Source organism: Triticum dicoccoides, chromosome 7B (genome assembly GCF_002162155.2).
Source record: "Triticum dicoccoides isolate Atlit2015 ecotype Zavitan chromosome 7B, WEW_v2.0, whole genome shotgun sequence".
Lineage (NCBI taxonomy): Eukaryota > Viridiplantae > Streptophyta > Magnoliopsida > Poales > Poaceae > Triticum > Triticum dicoccoides.
This window is the reverse complement of record NC_041393.1, coordinates 553,203,939-553,225,861: the sequence shown is the minus strand read 5'-3', so window position 1 is coordinate 553,225,861 and position 21,923 is coordinate 553,203,939.

Sequence of the window (21,923 nt, the reverse complement as noted above, 5' to 3'; positions counted from 1 at the left end):
GAGTGGCTCTCGGCAAAGTTGTCCCTCGGCCTGCTCTCTTGGTCCCACATGTCAGGAGGTGACACGTGTCAGCCTCCTACTGCTTCTCTTTGCTGAGAGTGGATCTCGGCAAAGTTGGCCCTCGGCCTGCTCTCTTGGTCCCACATGTCAGGAGGTGACACGTGTCAGCCTCCTATTGGTTCTCTTTGCCGAGAGCGGCTCTCAGCAAAGTTTGCCCTCGGCCTGCTCTCTTGGTCCCACATGTCAGGAGGTGACACGTGTCAGCCTCCTATTGGTTCTCTTTGCTAAGAGTGGCTCTCGGCAAAGTTGGCCCTCGGCCTGTTGTCGTGGACCCACATGTCAGGACACGACACATGTCAGCCACCTAGTATTTCGTTTTGCCGAGCGTAGCTCTCAGCAAAGTTTGTGTGGCCCCACATGTCTGGAGCTGACGGACTTATCCGTTAGCTGCTTTATTTTGCCAAGACGTGCAGCTTAGCTCTCGGCAATGGCTTTGCCGAGTGCTCATGTTATGGCTCTCGGCAAATCCCTGTTTGCCAAAGAGGTGTACGCCGGGTGGCTTTTGCCGAAGGTGACACTCGGCAAAGGCGTTGTCGGCGGTTTTTGGGCCTTTGCCGAGTGTCCGTGGCACTCAGCGTATAGGGTGATTCCAGTAGTGAATTATCTCCCTTCTATCTCATACTTCTCCGTTAACACATCATTCTTAACGGGAATGTTCCGGCCGGTCGTCTCTTTCCAATATCATTGTGTTCATAACCCTTTACAGGAAGACTCTTTTGCACTATCTCTTTTCAAAGAGGCTGCTATGTCATAGATGTTGTATCGCAACATCATGGGTTGAATAAGAACACATATATAAATTAGAAGCATGTTAATTTCCAAACAGTGGGACGACATTTATATTATGATAATATACATGGTCATCCCACCATCTCTCCTCTATAGTAGGCATGTTGTCGTTTGTGAAACAATCCAAGTGCATCTCTGATGTCTACTACACAACCTATCCTTGTAGACTCGTGTTGGGCCTCCAAGTGCAGAGTTTTGTAGGATAGTAGCAATTTTCCCTCAAGTGGATGACCCAAAGTTTATCAATCCATGGGAGGCGTAGGATGAAGATGGTCTCTCTCAAACAACCCTGCAATCAAATAACAAAAAGTCTCTTGTGTCCCGACACCCATTACAATGGTAAACTGTATAGGTGCACTAGTTCGGTAAAGAGATTGTGATCCAAGTGTAGTATGGATAATAGATATAGGTTTTTGTAATCTGAAAATAAAAAAACAGCAAGGTGGCAAGTGATAAAATGAGGCACAAACAGTACTGCAATGCATAGAAATAAGGCCTAGGGTTCATACTTTCACTAGTGCAATCTCTCACCCGTGCTAATATAATTGAATCATATAACAATCCCTCAACGTGCGATAAAGAATCACTGCAAAGTTCTTATCTAACAGAGAACATAAAATGAAATTGTTGTAGGATACGAAATCACCTCAAAGTTATCTTTTTCGATCAATCTATTGAGCTATTCTTGTAAGTGTCACGAACAACCCTAGAGTTCATACTAAAATAACACCATATGATATGGATCAACCAACTCTATTGTCACCTAGATACTCCAATGTCACTACAAGTATCCGTGAGTCAATTATACGATACGCATCAAACAACTTCAGATTCATAATATTCAATCCAACACAAAGAACTTGAAAGAGTGCCCCAAGTTTTCTATCGGAGAAAGTAGGACAAAAACGTGCATCAACCCCTATGCATAGATTACCCCAATGTCACCTCGGGAATCCGCGAGTTGAGTGCCAAAATATAAATCAAGTGAATCAATATAATATCCCATTGTTACCAGGGTATTCATATGCAAGACATACATCAAGTGTTCTCAAATCCATAAAAGTATTCAATCCAACAATAGTGAAACCTCAGATGTAAAAACTCATTTCATCACAACAAGATAGAGAGCGGGAAAAGACCATATAATCCAACTATATTAACAAAGCTCGTGGTACACCAAGATCGTGGCAAATCAAGAACACGAGAGAGAGAGAGAGAGAGAGAGAGAGAGAGAGAGAGAGAGATTAAACACATAGCTACTAGTACATACCCTTAGCCCCGAGGGTGAACTACTCCCTCCTCATCATGGTGGCTGTCAGGATGATGAAGATGGCCTTCGGTGATGATTTCCCCCTCCGGCAGGGTGCCGGAATAGGGCTCCATATGGTATTTCGAAGATACAGAGGCGTGCGGCGGTGGAGTCAAAGTTCTAGGGTTATTTCTGGGGGTTTATCTATTTATAGGATTTTTTGGCGTCGGCCTCACATCAAGATGGGCTTCGAGGGGCCTGTCGTGGTTCTAAGACTGACAATAGAGGACGGGGGTAGGTATGGAGAGGCAAGATCCCAGCTATGGTGAAGTTGTACATGCAAGTTTACGAGTTCAGTCCCTTCTCGGTGGAAGTAATAGCCCTACGTCTCGGAGCCCGGAGGCAGTCGATTGGTTTATGCGTGTGAAGATTACAGGGGGTGCGAACCGTTGTGCCAACGGAGGGGGGTGGCTTATATAGAGTGCGCCAGGACCCCAACCAACCCACGTTACAAGAGGTTCAATGTTCATAAAGAGGGAGCGTTACTGGTAACGCCAACATTAAGTGCTATAAATGGTATTGAATACTACGGAGTGAACGCCTGACCGTTAAGGTGTTGGTCGACTCCTGATCTTCAATAGGTCGAGTGATTCTTCATGCAGTCGAGTGATCACAGGAAGGACAGATCTCCGAGTGGTTGACCGGTCGAGTGGATGACACTCGACTCCTTGTCTGGGTCCTTCCTGTTATCCTTTGGGTTTCTTTTCTTCTTTGATAATAGACCTGGGTGGGATTAATAGGTCAGGCCTATGACCCTACCCTAGGTCTATGTCCTCATCAGGGCCCACTACCCACCAGCCCACGACCTAGGCCCTTTGCAAGCCCTGGTAGGTAGTGGCCACCTCCTTCACCTTATGGTCCTCCCAATAAGCTCTAGTGCCTCTTTTGTTCCAAAAAAATCGTCAAAAAGTTTCGCTGCATTTCGAGAACTTTATTTCTGCACAAACAACAACACCACGATAGTTCTGCTGAAAACAACGTCAGTCCGGGTTAGTTACATTCAAATCAAACCAAAACCATATAGAATTGTTGTAAACATGTCATGAATACTTCATAAATTATAGATACATTGGAGACGTATCAATCTGCAGGACCACCATGTCATCGATCTGCACTAGAGCTTCTTTCCCGTCGCTTTTGTTGACATAATCAATTATTTCTTCTTCGAAGCTCTTGCTGATCTCATCATCTTGGCCATGATGGACACCTTTCTTGGACTTCCGGTAAAATATGAAATCATCATATTTTAGAAATGATGATGTGAGTTTCCGTCATTTTGGGCTTCTCACCCTATGGCTGATTGATGACTGACCATCCTCTGTATCTACAAGAGGTTGTTTATGCTTCTTTGTTTCCGCGATTTGGCCTCTATTTTTTGTGTCACGCTTTGCTGCGAGGGGAAAATGTATCAGTTTAGATAAAAATAGTGTTGCTTACTAATACAATCTGTTTACTATACTAGTAGTCTAGCATATATAGCATACCTCAAATTCATGTGATAGGTAACCGTGAAGGTAGTCATGACACATATGGTGGTAAGCAAAGAATTCACGTTTTTTCTGGGTTTCAATACTTCTATCTTCTTTTGAAAATCGTCAAATTCCTTAGCTTCATTCATGAAGTCCCTGACTTGGATCTTTTTGCCCACATCTCTAAAATCAAGATTTTTGAATGTCGGCTTGCCATAGTTAAAGATCTTTGCGAATCAAGATTTTTTACTATGGCAAGCCGACATTCAAAAATCCTGATTTCAGAGATATGGGCAAAGAGAAAGTCCGAGTCAAAGACTTTGCGAATGAAGTTAAGAAATTTGACGATTTTCTATAGAAGGCGGAAGTATTGAAACTCACAAAAGAGCGTGACCGCTTACCATCAGATGCCTGAGGGCTACCTTCGTCGTAACCTATCACATGAATCCGAGGCATGCTATATATGCATGATTGCTAGTATATGAAACTTATGACTGGAGATTGTATCAGTATTTAGAACCACTTTTATTTAAACTGGTATTTTTGTCCCCTCCCAGCAGAGCGTGACACAAAAAATAGAGACCCAATTGCATAAACTAAAGATCCAGAAACAACCTCTTTTAGATACAGAGGATGATCGGTCATCAATCAGCGAGGGGCCCAGCATGACGGAAACGTACCTCATCGTTTCTAAGAAATGATGATTCTATATTTTACCAAAAGTTCAAGAAAGGTGCCCATCAAGGCTAGGATGATGAGATTCAGGAGATTCCTAAACCCAGGCAGAGCCCCGAAGAAGAAATAATGTATTATGTCCACAAGAGCGACAAGAAAGAAGCTCAAGTGCAAATCAACGTCATGGTCGTCCTACAAATTATCTTGGATTGTCTCACAAATGACAGCTTGCCTACTATAGAAATGAGATTGTTCGGGCCATGTAAATTATTGTAATATAAAATTTTGTCACACTGCTTGAAAATTAACATGCTTCTGATTTGCATATGTGTTCTTATTTAGTTTGTTGATGTCGTGATACAACATCTACGTCATAGGAGCCCCTTTGAAAAGAAGGCCGGAAGAGTCTTTCTCAAAATGGTTATGAACGCAATGATCTTGGAAAGATACGGCCCGACCATTCCCATAGAGAATGATGTGTTGACGGGGAAGTACAGGACACAAAAGGGAGATAATTATCTTCAACATGAATTGGTAAGTTTCAATAACTGATACATATCATATTTATCAACGTGTTGGCCAAATTACTTACTATTGCTTAAATGAATGACTTGGTAATAATATTGTGAAGTTTACTTAGCCGACTTGCCATGTTGTAGCCTCATAGGGCGTTTCTCCATATGAGTAGGCCTCTCTGAGTTTTGTGTGGCCTTAGGGGGTTTGCATTTCTGCGTATTGTGTTGTTGTGGATATTATTTATGTCGATCATTGATCGATGTAAATCATATTAAATATTTTTCTCTCAACTCTTGCGTTTACATTTATTTGTATTTTGATAACATTTATTGTGTTTAAGTTCACATGACTGTACAAAAGGACAGAAAGTGCATCATACCTGTTGGCCACTGAAATGAACTGTTGCATTACCCAAGCACTATAACGCCTTCCACCTTGGTTTCTTTTGCAGGTACATACCACACATGCATTCTCCAGAGCAGCAAATTGCACTTCTGCATTGAATCGAAGGCATCAGCGTCAACTGCAGACGTGCAAAGAAATCATGGCGGGCATTGCTGGTCTACGTTCAGGAAATAATTTAAGAAACTATTGGGGTGACCATGAAATTCTCATCTGATGGAAACACATGTAGAAAATTAAGATAAATATGGGTTATATAGTGATTCTAGCACTGCTCAAATACTTCTATGAGTTTTCTGGTCCAAATTAGTGAATGACAGGCGTACATACTTCAACATAAGAGCAGGTTAAGGCATATGCACATGGATTTCAAGATGAACTGGGTACTCTTGTGAAGCTCTCCTTCATTGATATATTCACAGCTTCGTAACAAATGCTATCCAAACCTGTCAATAAACATATACATGCAAGAAGAGATCACCAGAAAACCAGCGCCTTTGTATTTATCATAGCTATATTTCAAAGTTTGCACATACTGATTCTTGAAGCAGCAAACAAATAAAGGACAAATTTTAAAAGAGATGAATCACATAATTTACTGGTAAAAGGATGTGCATATCATCATCAATAGGTAGACAACCACCATAATTTTGACAACATTTTAATTAGAGTGTTTCTCCTGTAGCCAACCCATCTCCTTTTGTTGAATCCATACCACCAAATTCATTCTACAAGTTAAAAGTGACAGAGATAGTTTACACACAAGGACGAAATGAGTAGGAAATCAAACACACAAGTACTGCCAGGAGTTGTGCCTTTAGTTCAAACGCAAAATCATTATACACGAGGACTCATTAAGATCCAAAGTACCACACAACCATCTGGTTCGATTGAACAAGGTTGTAATTTTAGAAAGAAGAAAAATCCAAGCACACCTCGGCCCTCATAGCCACTGATGTTTGAAAATTTCACCCACTCCTTTTCATTTGTGATGATATAAAAGCACATCACAAATCTGAAGGTCTTAAATTATACAATCAAGGAAAGGCAAGGTGAGCTGAATTATATGATTTCAGTACACAAACTGCACAGATCATCAGCTTACCACCAGTATAACCATCCACATGAATTTAACAAGATAATTGGTGTAAAACTACTCCCTCTGTTCCATATTCAGTGTTACTGATTTAGTACAAAGTGTTGTATTACATCAGTGACACTTAGCATGGAACAGTGGGAGTAATATTTTTTTGTATTTATGACAAAAACTAATACATTTTCAAATCATGTGAAACAGTATTGATGTGTTTGGCAGCCGTAGCAGCCGGGCCTGGCTAGCTCAAGCCTGGCTCACATGAGGCTGGTTGAGCAAATGCAGGTTGTAATGCAACATCTGCATATTGTTTGGTTGCCTGCATCTAGTTCTCTCGTATTAGGGGATAGCTTAACGCACGGTGTCTAGTTGCCCGCATTGTCTGGACTCACACATAAGCACATTGTTTGGTTGCACACACGGTGTGAGGTGTGCTAACATTGTACCCTATGTTGTGAGGTTAGCTTATACATGATCACATCTAGCACACCAATGCCACAACACTGCAATATCGACGAACTGCACGATGATGGTCAAGTTCTTCACCGCAAGGCATGGCGCTGCCTTGGCAACTGCAACGTTTCCTACTTCAACCACGCCAACTGTGTGCTTTCGCATGTAGTTAGCATAAGCTTCTTCTACCGCCTGCCTAGTCTTAAACCCTTTATGGCTACTGTTGATATAGATGCAACTTGTTCACTTCAAGCTTCTCATGAACTGTAAACCCCTGGTGCCCTCCCGACGAATACCACATACCATTTGTTCTAGCGGTGCACAAGAGCAGTAGTTGAAGCAGCAAGCAAAAGAACAATCAATAAGCAAGCAATGGAGCAGAAGTAGTAAGCATGCATGATCATTTGGCATAGCAAGTTCTAACTGATACGTCTCCAATGTATTTATAATTTTTGATTGTTCCATGCTGTTTTATTATCAATCTTGGATGTTTTATAATCATTTTATAGTCATTTTATATCATTTTTTGGTACTAACCTATTGACATAGTGCCAAGTGCCAGTTGTTGTTTTTTCCATGTTTTTTACATCGTGGGAAATCAATATCAAACGGAGTCCAAGTGCCACAAAACTTCACGGAGATTTTTTATGGACTAGAAGGAAGCTATTGGGCCCTGGTTGCAGCTGGGGGAAGTCCCAAGGAGGGGACAACCCACCAGGGCGCGCCAGGAGGCTCAGACGTGCCCTGGTGGGTTGTGCCCACCTCGGGTCTTCGTTCTCATATATTTGCTTTGTGATCTATTTAATTTGCAATTTTTATTCAGATCTATTAAACCAAAAATACAAAAATACTTTCCTGCACTTTATTTTATTTGCGATCTATCTATCAATCTACTGCAAATTTACCTCACGTCCGTTTGCCTATCTTGAGGCGCCGTACCCGAAAGGGATTGACAACCCCTTTAACACGTCGAGTTGTGAGGTGTTGTTGTTTGTGTGCAGGGGCTGTTTACGTTGTGTTCCTTGGTTCTCCTACTGGTTCGATAACCTTGGTTTCATATCTGAGGGAAATACCTACCGCCGCTGTGCTGCATCATCCCTTCCTCTTTGGGGAAATACCGACGTAGCTTCAAGCGACATCAAAAGGAATTTCTGGCGCCGTTGTCAGGGAGGATCTTCAACATATACTAGGTTCCTAATCAAAAATCTCATCTCCTTGCAATTTACATTATTTGCCATTTGCCTATCGTTTTCCTCTCCCCCACTTCACAAAAAATTGCCGTTTTATTCGCCCTCTTTTTTGTTTGCCTTTTTATCGTCAGATATCATTTTTGCTTGTGTTGCCATGTGCCTTCTATTTGCTTGCATCTTCACTTGCTAAAAATATATTGTTATGGATCCTCATCCACTTGCTAATCTTTTCAAAAGATCCAATTATGATGAACCAATTGCTAGTGAATTGAGTGCACTAGATTATCTTTATGAAGTTTTGCTTGAGATTCGTGAATCTGAAAATTGTGATGAAGAAATTTATGAAGTGATTCATGATAGCTCCTTGAATGAAAAGCATGATTGCAATGATTTTACTATAAATTCTATTAATGGAAATTGTGCTAATAATATGCAAAAACCCAAGCTTGGGGATGTTAATTTTGATATGTTCACTACTTGTTGCAATGATCATGATTGGAGTGGTTCTTATTATGATCTTGAAAATTTATTTAAGCCTCATGATGAATATGTTTGCGATAATATTGAAAGTGGGCTTGGAGAGGTCATGACTTTATTTGATGATCCCACTATTTTGGATGAGTGTCAACTTTGCATGCATGTGGATCATAAAAAGAAAATTTTATTTGATAGCTATATAGTTGAATTTGATTATGATCCTACATGTAATTATTATGAGAGAGGAAAATATGGTTATAGAAATTGTCATGTTACTAATTTACCTCTCGTTATGTTGAGATTGCTATTGTTTCTTTCTTCTTCCTTGCATATGCTTGATATTTCTTGTCTTGATAATTTGTTTGCTTATAAAATTCCTATGCATAGGAAGTATGTTAGTCTTAAATGTGTTTGTCACATGTTTCATGATGCTCTCTTTGTGTTTCAATTACTATCTTTCATGTGAGCATCATTGAAATCTTATGCCTAGCTAGGAGGATAAAACGATAGCGCTTGTTGGGAGGCAACCCAATGAATAAATTTTATTTTTGACTTTTGCTTTATGTTCTTGAGTGTTAACACAATTATGCTACTTTTATGATTGTGTTTTTTGTGTTTTAATTAGTGTTTGTTTCAAGTAAAGCCTTTAGGATCTTCTTGGGTGATAGTTGTTTGAGCTTGCTGAAAAAGACAGAAACTTTGCGCTCACGAAACTAATTTTAATAAATCACAGTAAAGAGATTTTTCCCTGATTCTTTTTTCATAAGATTAATATACAAATTACCCTGGTCATACTAATTTGGTAGAATTTGTGGAGTTCCAGAAGTATTCGTAAAAGTCAGATTGCTACAGACTGTTCTGTTTTGATAGATTCTGTTTTCTTTGTGTTGTGTGCTTATTTTAATGGCTGTATGGTTTTCTTTGATGGGTTTTTTCCATAGAAAAGTTGGAATACAGTAGATATAATACAAAAAAATATTAATTGGTTTGATACAGCACTTATAGTAGTGGTTTGCTTTCTTATACTAACGGATCTCACGAAGGTTTTGTTGAGTTTTGTGTGATTGAAGTTTCCAAGTTTTGGGTTATCTTACGATGGATGAAAGAAGGATAGAAGAGCCTAAGCTTGGGGATGCCCCGGCATCCCAAGCTATTATCAAATAATGAGCAACCAACTAAGCTTGGGGATGCCCCCGAGTTGCATCCCCTCTTTCTTCTAACAACTATCGGTATTTTACTCGAAGCTATATTTTTATTCGTCACATGATATGTGTTTTGCTTGGAGCATCTTGTACGATATGAGTCTTTGCTTGTTTTATTTTGTGTTTTAAGTCATCAATCCTTGCTGGACACACCTATTTGAGAGAGCCAAAATTACGTCATGACTTGTTAGAATTGCTCTTTGTGCTTCACTTAAATCTTTTATGAGCTAGGACTTGCTCTAGTGCTTCATTTATATCTTTTTGAGCACGGTGTGCTTAATATTTTTGAAGAAATGCTCTCTTGCTTCACTTAGATTTATTTGAGAGTTAGTAAAAAAATTTTGAAGAAATTCTCTCTTGCTTCACTTAAATTATTTTGAGGGAAATAAAAAATTTATGCTCATGATCTTCACTTATATTTGTTTGAGCTTATGAAAAGCAACACATGAAAATTAGTCCCAAAGTGATAGATATCCAAGAAGGATAAGTAAAAAAATTCATGAAGATCTTGGACAAAATAAACTTGATTCTTAGTAATAGTTTTGAGATATGATGATGTGATATGTGAGTTATGTTGATGGATAATTATGCTTTAGTAAGAATGTTGGTGTTAAGGTTTGTGATTCCCTACGCAAGTACGAAAGTCAATAGTCATGCAATGAAATTATATCCTACTTGTGGTGCATTATTCGGTGTTAATTATGCTTAATGTTTGTTTACGAGATTATTCGTTTCTTGGTTGGTCGCTTTACAAACTTTTGCTAGCCTTCATTTTGCACCAAGTATGACCTCTACTTGTGCATCCAAAATCCTTTAAACCAGTTTTGCCACATGAGTCCACTATGTCTACCTATATGCGGTATTCTTTTGCCGTCCTAAGCAAATTTGCATGTGCCATCTCTAATTTTCAAAAGAAACTTCTCTTTTGTCTGTTTGTTTTGCTCGCGGAACGGTAACAGGTGGCTAATATTTTCCATGCTGGATGTGTTATTCTCATGATGAGTGTTTATTCACTTGTCATTGCACGAGAGTAAGGCAAAGGTTTTAGGGATGCCCAGTCCTGAAATGCAAAAATGAATTTATTTTATGTTTTCAATAATAAATTCCTTGGAAAGTGTTGGTATGGAGGGCAACCGTGGATATGGCTAGCCATGGAAAGTGAAAGAATGGTGGAAAAAGGAATGCACTTTATTTTTTGTTTGGGAACCGCCTATGGCATATCTAGCATGGAAAGTGTTCGGAACTCTGAGTCGTTTTCGTTGGTGGGATGGATACACCTCCCAAAATATTTTTATCTCTATTTTTTTTTGCTTTGAGCTATGGAACCTCTACAAATCCCTACTTCCCTCTGCGAAGGGTCTTTCTTTTACTTTATGCAATTTTTATTTTTGAATTTGAGTCTTCATCTTCTCTCATAAAAAGCTCCAACTAGGAGGCAATATGATCGTACTTAAGTATTGGGTGTAGCTAATATTCGAGTGTGTTTCATGAATGGATCAATGTTTGAGCATGATGGGCTAGGGATAACTTATTTTAGCATTGATATTTTGAAGGACATGGTTGCTTGTTGATATGCTTGAGTATCTAAATTATTATGTCAAAACTAGACTATTGCTTTGAATCACATAAAAGTCCAAATGCCCATGCTACAAAGAAAAGAATATGATATGATATGATAAACAACACTCCACATCAAAAATTCTATTTTTATCACTTACGCGAGGACGAGCAGGAGTTAAGCTTGGGGGTGCTGATACGTCTCCAACGTATCTATAATTTTTGATTGTTCCATGCTATTTTATTATCAATCTTGGATGTTTTATAATCATTTTATAGTCATTTTATATCATTTTTTGGTACTAACCTATTGACATAGTGCCAAGTGTCAGTTGATGTTTTTTCCATGTTTTTTATATCACAGGAAATCAATATCAAACGGAGTCCAAATGCCACGAAACTTCACGGAGATTTTTATGGACCAGAAGGAAGCTATTGGGCCCTGGTTGCACCTGGGGAAAGTCCCGATGAGGGGACAACCCACCAGGGCACGCCAGGAGGCCCAGCCACGCCCTGGTGGGTTGTGCCCACCTCGAGTGCCCCCCGGACCGCCTCTTTGCTCTATAAATACCCCAATATTCCATAAACCCTAGGGGAGTCGACGAAATATTCATCCAGCCGCCGGAAAGTCCAGAACCACTAGATCCAATCTAGACACCATCTCAGATGGGGTTCACCGCCTCCATTGGTACCTCTCCAATGATGCGTGAGTAGTTCTTTGTAGACCTTCGGGTCCGTAGTTAGTAGCTAGATGGCTTTCTCTCTCTCGCTGAATTCTCAATACAATGGTCTCTTGGAGATCCTTATGATGTAACTCTTTTGCGGTGCGTTTGTTGGGATCTGATGAACTTTGAGTTTATTATTAGTCATATCTTTTTATATCCATGAAAGTTATTTGGGTTTCGTTGATCTCTTATATGCATGATCTCTTATAGCCTCGTATTTCTTCTCTGATATTAGGGTTTTTTTTGGCCAACTTGATCTATTTATCTTGCAATGGGAAGAGGTGCCCGGTAGTGCGTTCGATCTTACGGTGCTTGATCCCAGTGACAGAAAGGAAAACGACACGTATGTATCGTTGCTACTAAGGATAAAACGATGGGGTCTATCTCTACATAGATAGATCTTGTCTACATCATGTCATCGTTCTTATTGCATTACTCTGTTTTTCCATGAACTTAATACACTAGATGCATGCTGTATAGCGGTCGATGTGTGGAGTAATAGTATTAGATGCAGGCAAGAGTCGGTCTACTAATCTTGGACGTGATCCCTATGTAATGATCATTGCCTGGATGTCGTCATAATTATTTGAGGTTCTATCAATCGCGCAACAGTAATTTGTTTACCCACCGTTAGCTATCTTTCTCAAGAGAAGCCAGCCTACGGCCCCCGGGTCTTCATTCTCATATATTTGCTTTGCGATCTATTTTATTTTCACTTAAACCACAAATACAAAAATACTTTGCTACACTTTATTTTATTTGCGATCTATCTACCAATCTACTACAAATTTACCTCACGTCGGTTTGCCTATCTTGAGGCGCCGTACCCGAAAGGGATTGACAACCCCTTTAACATGCCGGGTTGCGAGGTGTTGTTATTTGTGTGCAGGGGCTGTTTACGTTGTGTTGCTTGGTTCTCCTACTAGTTCGATAACCTTGGTTTCATATCGGAGGGAAATACCTACCGCCACCATGTTGCATCATCCTTTCCTCTTTGGGGAAATACCGACGTAGCTTCAAGCAACATCACTAACCTAGCACTACTATGGTGTCATGCTACCACCACATCAAAAAGAGGGCTTCATCCTACCACCGCTAGTTCACGATCATCATGAGGGGTCAGTATATACCACCTCAACAAAATATATTGACCATATCAAACAGTTTTGAAGCCCTAGCTACACAAAATATACATCGTCATCGCGGTCTCCATCGTCATCCAGGATCATGCACGCGCTAACTAGCAGGAAGCTCTAGTAGTAGTGCTTGCCCAGCCAACTTCTGGGCTAGAGCACCCTCTGGGCGTTTGCCATGGCAACAAACCCAACACCCTGGGCTTTGTTGTCCAGCAGGTGGCTCAGGGCTGCCATGAGAGCCTCATCGCTGAAGCCAGCTTGCTCCATGACGACGTTGTATAGGTCAGGGTGGAGGTCCAGGGTCTTGCTCTCCCTAATGGCGGTTGCCACCTCCTTCACGGCCTCAGTCATGCTAGTGAAGACACTGATCTCCACCTCCTTCATGTCCTTAGTCATGTTTAGAAAACTGGTGCTAGTATTATATCTTATCTAATGACATGGGAAAAAGAATATGAAAGAAATCTCATAGCCGAATGGGGTGATGCAAAATATGAACCATTTGTTTGCTTAACTCCAAATCCGTTCTCACAGCAAGATCGGCTAGAAAACAAGAAGTATACCTTCAATTCAAGCATGTGTGATCAAATATTTGATTTGTTGCTAAAAGGAAATTACATTTGAATTCTTGATCACCATGTCAAGCCATAAATCCAAGGACGAATGTATTGTAAGTTGCATGATTCGTCCAAGCATAATTTTGAGGATTGCTATATGTTTCATCAAATAGTTAAATCAGCCATTGATAAAGGACGATTGAAATTTGTTGAAACACCAAGAGATGGCCAGTCTATTCCAATTAGTACTGATGGAAAAAGTTTTTCGCATCGGCTGCTTCAAGCCGGTCCATTTAAATATGAGAAGGTAGAAACTACAAGTGACAGGATCAACCTTTTATGTAAAGAAGTTGTTGAAGAGCCTAGTGAACATAAACTTGAGAGCAATAATTCCATCGAAGCTACAAAGAAGACGCCAAGGAATGGGGGCAATAAGCAAATCCAATGATCTATGAAAGCAAACCAAAAGAAAGCAAATTCCGAGGTAAGCACAAAGGTAAAAGGTCAAAATTCACTTTCACACAACTATTGGAAAAATATCAGAAGTAGAGTGAGGAGAAGAGTGCTTATCGGTCGGGTAATTTAAAAGTATCAAGATCACCCCCTAGGTGCAAATCCGATGATCGGTATTGGCAAAGTGAGAATCTCAATGCATCATATTCATATCCTTACTTTGGGCCGCCAATGCCAATGTTGTGGATACCTCCCTATGCTCATGTTAATCCATATACATCATGGGAGAGGTACGATACAAGGGCACATTATCCATCTTATATTATACCATCTCAGCAACATTATGCAGCTCCAAAAAGACCAACATTTGATGAACAATCACACGTCAAAGACCATTTCAATCGTAAGGAATTGGTCCGGAGCTCAAGGAACAAGAAAAGGTGGTCAAGCAAATTTACCGTGTTAAAAAAGATGACCGTAAGAGTGCTACTTCAAATTTGATCTCAAATGAAAAGGAGCCAACTGAAGTGTTGACATTGGCTACTAAAGGCAATGAGGCAAGTCAATCAAGTGCCAAATCTGTAGAGAAGAAGTTGAGAGTGGACAAGATAAAACAAGGATTGTCGTTGCTTCAAACAAAATTACAGCCAGGGTGCCCGCCCGGCTTATCATATTGGCAAAGGAAGAAATTACAAAAATTTAGTACACAAGAACTTGAGGAAAGGAATATGGCATAGGTTCCCAAAGGAAGTACTCAAAATAAGAATTATGTGCAAGCTTCCATTACAAGAAGTGCGGAAAAGGTGAAGAGGGAAAAGAGTGAAACTATGAAGGACCAAGCCATAGGTTTCAACATCTTCGATCCACACATTATCCTTATTCTTCAGCTATGCCATTAATGCCTATGCCATGGATTTTGTCATTAGGTATAATTCCTCAATTGGCTTATTTTAATCCATGGATGCAATATACTCCCTCCATTCCCTTATACAAGGCCACAAACTCAAATTACAGGTACCTAGGCAAAATTTAATTACTACTTTGCAAGCCAACTTTTCTTCTTGTTAAATGGGATCATTAATACGCCCGCATGCATGCAAGGAAGGAATAAGAAGGAAATAGCACAATGTCATTATGACTACATGCATGCAAGTGTTAAACAAGCTGCTACTACGAGAAAACATCATTAAATTTTGCCTCGGTTACTGTTAGTGGCCTTGTATAGATGCAAAATGTATTTTTTTATATTGGCCTTGTATAAGGGAATGGAGGGAGTAATTTCTTACATCATGAAAGGGTATTACCAAATCATCATACGTTCGATTAGCTTTACTTTTGTTGCTAATCTAAATGGCCGATACACGATTATCGCCCTAAGAAATAAAATGGCTGATATATACTTATCGTCCTAAGCACGCACAAAATGGCCGGTCTAGTTTTTACATCGTGGTAAGAACAAATTTTGTGCAAGTTATTTTTCAGGACACAAGTTTTGCCGAAAAACAGGGGGGCATGTGTTGACACCAGATTTTGGCACCGTCAAGAACTTAATTAAGATGTCCTTAAATGGAGAAGTGATCTACACGAAAGAGTTCCATATTGTCGACGTGAGAATCTTTGAAGTTCGGGCCATCTCCATCCGATCTCATCACAAGGGCCGAAACTATGCTCAAAGTACTAAGATTTTGTATTCACATTATTCTTCGGCCAATTAAGCCACCAAGACGGTCTCATATGAGAAAAGTTTCTACACGGATTGTCTTCGTATCATCGAAACGGTCGATTTGGATATAAAAACTTCTCAATTGGAATTTGTATGCAAAAATTAGAGCCAAAATGGTGTGCTGCAGGAGTCTGCCCTGGAAGTTCCGGGCAAAACTTCCGGGGAGGTTCCGGGCTAAATTTACACGCGGTGCACCCCGCAAACTAGAATTTCAACATTATTTGTGGATTTGCGGACCAGAATTCCACCTCAAGATGATCTCGGATGATAAAGAAATCAACTGAAGAGTTTATATCCATTGCAAGATCTACAACTTTGCTTTTAGGACCATCGCTATCCGAAGCCATATGTGACCTGCAGGAGTGGTGCAAGAGGGCTACTTGATATAATTTTAGCACAGAAGTATCGGGCCGACCGGAAGTTCTGGCCCCCTAGTTCGAGTTAGGTTAACTTTTGATGTTTTGGACGTGATCTGAGTCCTTTTTTTGTACGAAAAGTCCAGCCGCCTCATATATATGTAAAAGGCGACGGCCGATTAAATAACAACACACAATCCAACAAATCAATCTACCACTTTTTATCTTTACCTTTTACCTTCTCCCTTGTATCTTTCTTCTCGTTCTTCGTCTGTTCTTCTTCTTGGAGGGCATCGATCCACGAGGCCCTGGGGGCTGTCAGGTCGACCTAGGGCAGCCCATAATCGTCGTGCGTCTAGATGGGGTCCCTCCTGGACATGTGGGGTTTCATGTCCTCAAAAGCACTCGCCGAATTGCTTGCGTTCCGCGCTTTCGGACGGGCCTCCTTTGATGTGAGTTGCGGTGCATCATCCCCGACGACGAGGGTACACGGTGACGTGTTCGTGTGCGGACAAGCACATTCACAAAGCATTAATATTTGTTGTCATAAAATGTCAAATCAAAATAAAAAACATTGCCTGAGATACAAAAGGCAAATTTGACACCAATGTGATAATGGGCCAATTCTAAAGCCCAACCACTATTAGTGTTAAATTTGTCATTTATGTATCCCAAGCAATGTTTTGAATTTTGATTTCAAAATTTTGCAACAATAAACATTGATGTTGTGTGAATGTGCTCAATGGTTTTTACTTTTTTTTGAAACTTTTTAAAGTGTGCTACGGAGGTCCAGTGCACCGGTAGCACCACAAGCACCGGTGCACTATATATTTCCCTACCCCAAGTCTTCTCGCCATTGCCGCCCAACCTCTGCCTTTGTTGAAGAAACCATTTGCGGTATCAACTAGCAGTGATGCCACGCCATGAAGCGTTTGTCGTTTTCCGTTCCTGTGTAGGCCAGCCCAATACGAAATTCAATAAGAGATTTGAAAGAACAATACACTAGGATCATGTGGGTAAACAATACACCAGTGCAGTGGATCGTTCATAGGGCAAAGACACAAAAATATGTTTTCTATTTCTAAAGTTTTGAGTTGGTGGTCGTCCGTTCAATTCTAAAATCATGCATAATGTTAGGTGTTTAGGGAGGTACTTAGAAAAATAAACCGGGTTTTTTTCTGAAGCATCAGTGTCTATTTGTACAGGACAAACGCCTAATTAAACGCCTGCCCTCTACAAATAAGTACCAGTGTTTCAAAAAACACTGATTTATTTCTTTAAGTACCTCACTAAACGCCTTGCATTGTACAAGGCATAATGCTCCACCTGCTCTTATATTAGGATTATCGATATAAACAACCAGTACAATAGACTAGACTAAGATCTAAAACGAACCGGTTAAAAAGACCCACATAGCGGAAAAGCCGAAAGATTTGTCTGCCGGGCTTATAGTCTCGGATCTCATGTTGAACACCTCTCTATTGTTGATAAAATAAATAGCATCCTCTTCAATCTCGCCACCTGCAAAACAAGACTTGCTAGAGCGTTTACTCAGAAACAGTGCACGGCCATGTAGCCCACTCGATACAGGCACCCACGTGCTTGCACTGATGTCCACCTCAAAAACCTGCACCTTGCGAGTGAAACCCTCCTGGCCACAGGGAGGATGCATCTCGCGCCTCACCATAAGCAGCCTCCCTTGCAATTCGACCAGGTATTAGATGGTCACCACAACAATATGGGGTCTCTCAACATTGTCTGCAAAGTGCATACTATCGTTGATTATGTAGTCGCATGTTCTCTTTGTCAATGCATCCTTGTCTTTCTCAAGATTGCCGACCGAGCGGGCCTGTGATGACGCGCTTAGAGCAACTCCAACGGGGCGACCCAAATGGACACGCGCTTTGTCCGCTTTTTATTCGTTTGGGTCGATCAGGCGGACGTGCGCGTCCGCATTTTAAAATGGGTCGGCTTGACCGTCCAACGGGGAGGCCGACCCAAATGTGCCGGCTTGCCCTAGACGTCGTCGGTCTTGCCCTTGCCCTTGCCCTCGATGCCGTCGTCGTCGGTGAGGTCGATGAAGACCGGAGCAGGGCCAGCCCACCCGAACGCCGCCTGGTACGCTGCAAGGGCAGCCTCCTCCGGCGTCTGCAGGGGCGGCGGCATTGCGGCAAGCCGCGCGCTCCTCCTCCTCCTCGAGCCGGAGCGCCTCCGCGTCGCGTTCGAGCATGGCGTCGTAGCACATCTGCTCCTCGCCGTCGGCCTGCTCCTGACGGAGCCAGTGCTCCTTCCATCGCTCGAGGTGGGCCGCCTCCTCCTCCGACGTGGCGGCGAAGTGGACGGGAGGCGCGCTGACCCACTCGCGGTACTGGCCCGTCCACGAGTAGGCCTCCTCCGGCCAAGTGGGTGGAGGCGGGGAGCGCTTACGCGACGGCTCTGGCTCCGGCTCTGGCTTGGGCTGGACGGGCGGCGACGGTGGAGGCGGCGGCACGAAGAGCGGGGAGTGGACGGAGTCCCCCGCCGCCGACAGGACAAGGGCTTGCTCCAGCCCGTCCCAGTGCGCGTCCTCGTCGATGCGGCTAGCCTCCAGCGCGTGCTGCAGGGCCTCCTTGAGGGCGGCTTGGTACTCCGCCTCCGCCTCCATGTCCTCCGGCTCTACATCCGGGGGCGGCGGTGGGAACGGCGGCGGGACGGCGTCGACACCCGAGCGCCGTTGCTCCTCGTGTTCGAGGGCGAACCAAGCCTCCTAGTTGGGAGAGTCGGCGGCGTACTCGGGAAGCCGATGCTGCTCCGGCGTGAGCAGCGCGCGGCGCCGGCGCACCTCGTCGTCGTGCGCCCGCTGGGTCCGCGGGACCGCTGGCACCGGGATCCGGTTTGGATCCAAATGCCAATGGTGCGGCAGCGTCACGTCGGGGTAGGGGAGGGGCTGCCTGTACTCCCAGTGCCACCGCGCTTGGTGCACCGGGATGTGTAGGCGCCGGCGTTCAGGGCGGAAACGCGACGGCTGTGGAGGGGGAGGGGAAGCTCGGGATGACGAGGCGCCGGGAGTGCCCTTGCCCTTGCTGCTGCCGAAGAGGCCCATGGTCGCGCTAGGGTTTGCGGTCGCCGGCGAGGAAGCAAAGGGAGTGGTGGGGGGCCAGATGTGGACGGGAGAAGTGGATGAGGCCGACCCGCCGCACGCGTGGTTAAAAAAGAACGTGCGCACTGGCTGACGCATGGGCCCGCTGTCGGTGGTCGTCATAAATAAGACGACCGGTGGCGGTTGGGTGACCGCCAGACGGGGACGCGGCGGACGGCGAGGAGACGCGCAGCGCGTCCGCTTCGCGTCCGCGCCGACGCATTCCAGACGCAAATTTGGACCGCAAATGCGTCGGCGCGGACGCGACGCGGACGTGAAATAGGTTTGGGTCGGCGCGTTGGGCCGTCATTTTTGTCCGCGCCGACCCAAACGAACGCGGGCGGACGAAATGGGTCGCCCCATTGAATTTGCTCTTAATGCTGGTAACCGTGGGTATGCCCTTGCTATCAAAGGCGACGCCGAAGGAGATGAGATTATCAGCCAGTGTGATGGCATAGAGTGTGTCTCCGAGAAATGCGGCGGCGTCGATGATACGGGTGAAGGGTTGATGTCGTGGCTTGGGTAGCCACACGCCCTTGCCTGGCTTTAGCAAGATGATGGGATGATTGCGGTTGTTGATCCCTATAGCGACGAGACCATCGAGGCCCGAGTGCATGAGCACCTTGTGGATCCTAAATGATTCGGAAACACTGCCAATGACCGTGTCGAGCTCCGGGAGCTCCACTAACGTCCTTGAGAAAGGATTAAGCAGCGTGTAGGTATGCCGGTTCCGATCAACATCGGTGAGGCGACGGGCAAGAAAGCCGTCGGTGGAACCAATGGCACGCTCGTTTTCCGGGAGGGGGAAGATATTCTCAAAGGGACGCAACAAGAAGCCAGTCGGATGCACGACGATGGGTAGCTTAGCTTGATGGGGTAGGGCCGTAGGGCACCGAGTGCCAGGAACGGTAGACTGCTCGAAAACGAGCGTGGTGAATCGGGTCAGGGTCTCAGGGAGGCCGGCGATGATGATACGTGGAAGCTCTCGCGGGAGATCCGACCACGCCGAAACGGACACCATCATCATCATCCATCTATGCTGATCGATGGATACAGCAGTTGGTACTAGACTAGATAGATCCTACGTACGTATATTTATTTAATAAAATACAAGTAGCTAACACGGACGTACACGGAACAGAAAACTAGTCTCCGGGTTGGCTAGAACATGCATGTTTCCTTGTAGGTCTAGCATCGGACGGGGCCTACGCTACTTATAAATCTCTCTTTCCTGTTGCAAAAAAACTTGTACTAGTATACGTATCCGTAAGTAGGATCATCATATCATATATATATATAGCAGCTGAATCGAGCAGCGCACGTAGATCAATGCTCGGATCTCCCCCCGATAACTTTCTTTCAGCTGGTAAGCTTCTCCTTCCTTCCTGGTGCAATTAAGTTACTCCATCCATAGTCTGTATATATGTCCGATGTTTCATGGTTGTACGCTTTAATTTGTGATCCATGGGTGCAAAAAATCTGATGCTCCGCTAGCTGCACTTTTGTTCCAGAGTAGGCACCAACGGCTTGATTCATCCATGGCGTCATGGTCGGATCTCCCCGGAGAGCTTCTACGCGTCATCATCGCCGCCCTCCCCGACCCGATTCACCATGCTCGCTTCCAAGCAGTCTGCCGTTCCTGGCGCTCTGTCCCCTCTCCGCGCAAGCTACCCAGGGTCCTGCTCCCAACAGGATCCCTGTTGCTCCCCTTTGACAGCGCCCCCCACAGAATATTTCCCCTCCCAGAAAACCAGCGCTTCGTTGGCTCCACCGACTGTTTTCTCACCATCGATGTCATCGATGCTCACAACAAGCATACATACGTGCTCACTAATCCTTTCTCAAGGACCATGCTGGAGCTCCCGGAGCTTGACGCTGTCATCGGCAATGTTCCCAAAACCTTTGGGATCCACAAGGTGCTCACGCACTCTGGCCTCCATGGTCTCGTCGTCATAAGGACCAACAACCGCAATCATCCCATCATCTTGCTAAACCCAGGCAAGGGTGTGTGGTTACCCAAGCCACGACATCAACCCTTCACCCGCATCATCGACGTCGCGTTTCTCGGAGACACACTCTATGCCATCACACAGGCTGAGAACCTCATCTCCTTGGGCGTCGCCTTTGATACCAAGGGCATATCCATGGTGACCAGCATTAAGCGCGTCATCACAGGCCCGATTGTCACTCTTGAGAAAGACAAAGATGCACCGGGAAAGAGATCACCCCGCGACTGCATAATTAATGACGCTATGCACTTGGCACGCGACCACGAGAGACCTCATGTTGATATCCTGACCGCCTAGTACCTGGTACAATCGCATGGGAAGCTGCTTATGGTGAGACGTGAGATGGAATGTACTAGCTACCTTGAAGGTTTCACTCGTAAGGTGGAGGTTTTTGAAGCGGACGTCGGTGCAAGAACGCCCGTGTCTACTGGTCTACATGGCCATGCGCTCTTTCTTAGCAAACACTCTAGCAAGTCTATTGTTGCGGGTGACGAGATTGAAGAAGATGCTATTTATTTTATTGACAACGGTGAAGTATTCAACCTGAGATCCAAGACTACAAGCCCCCCAAATAAAGATTTCGGTTTCGATGCGATGTGGCTCTTTTATCCCAGTTCATTGTAGATCAAAGTTGTTTTTTTGGGATAGATCATATTA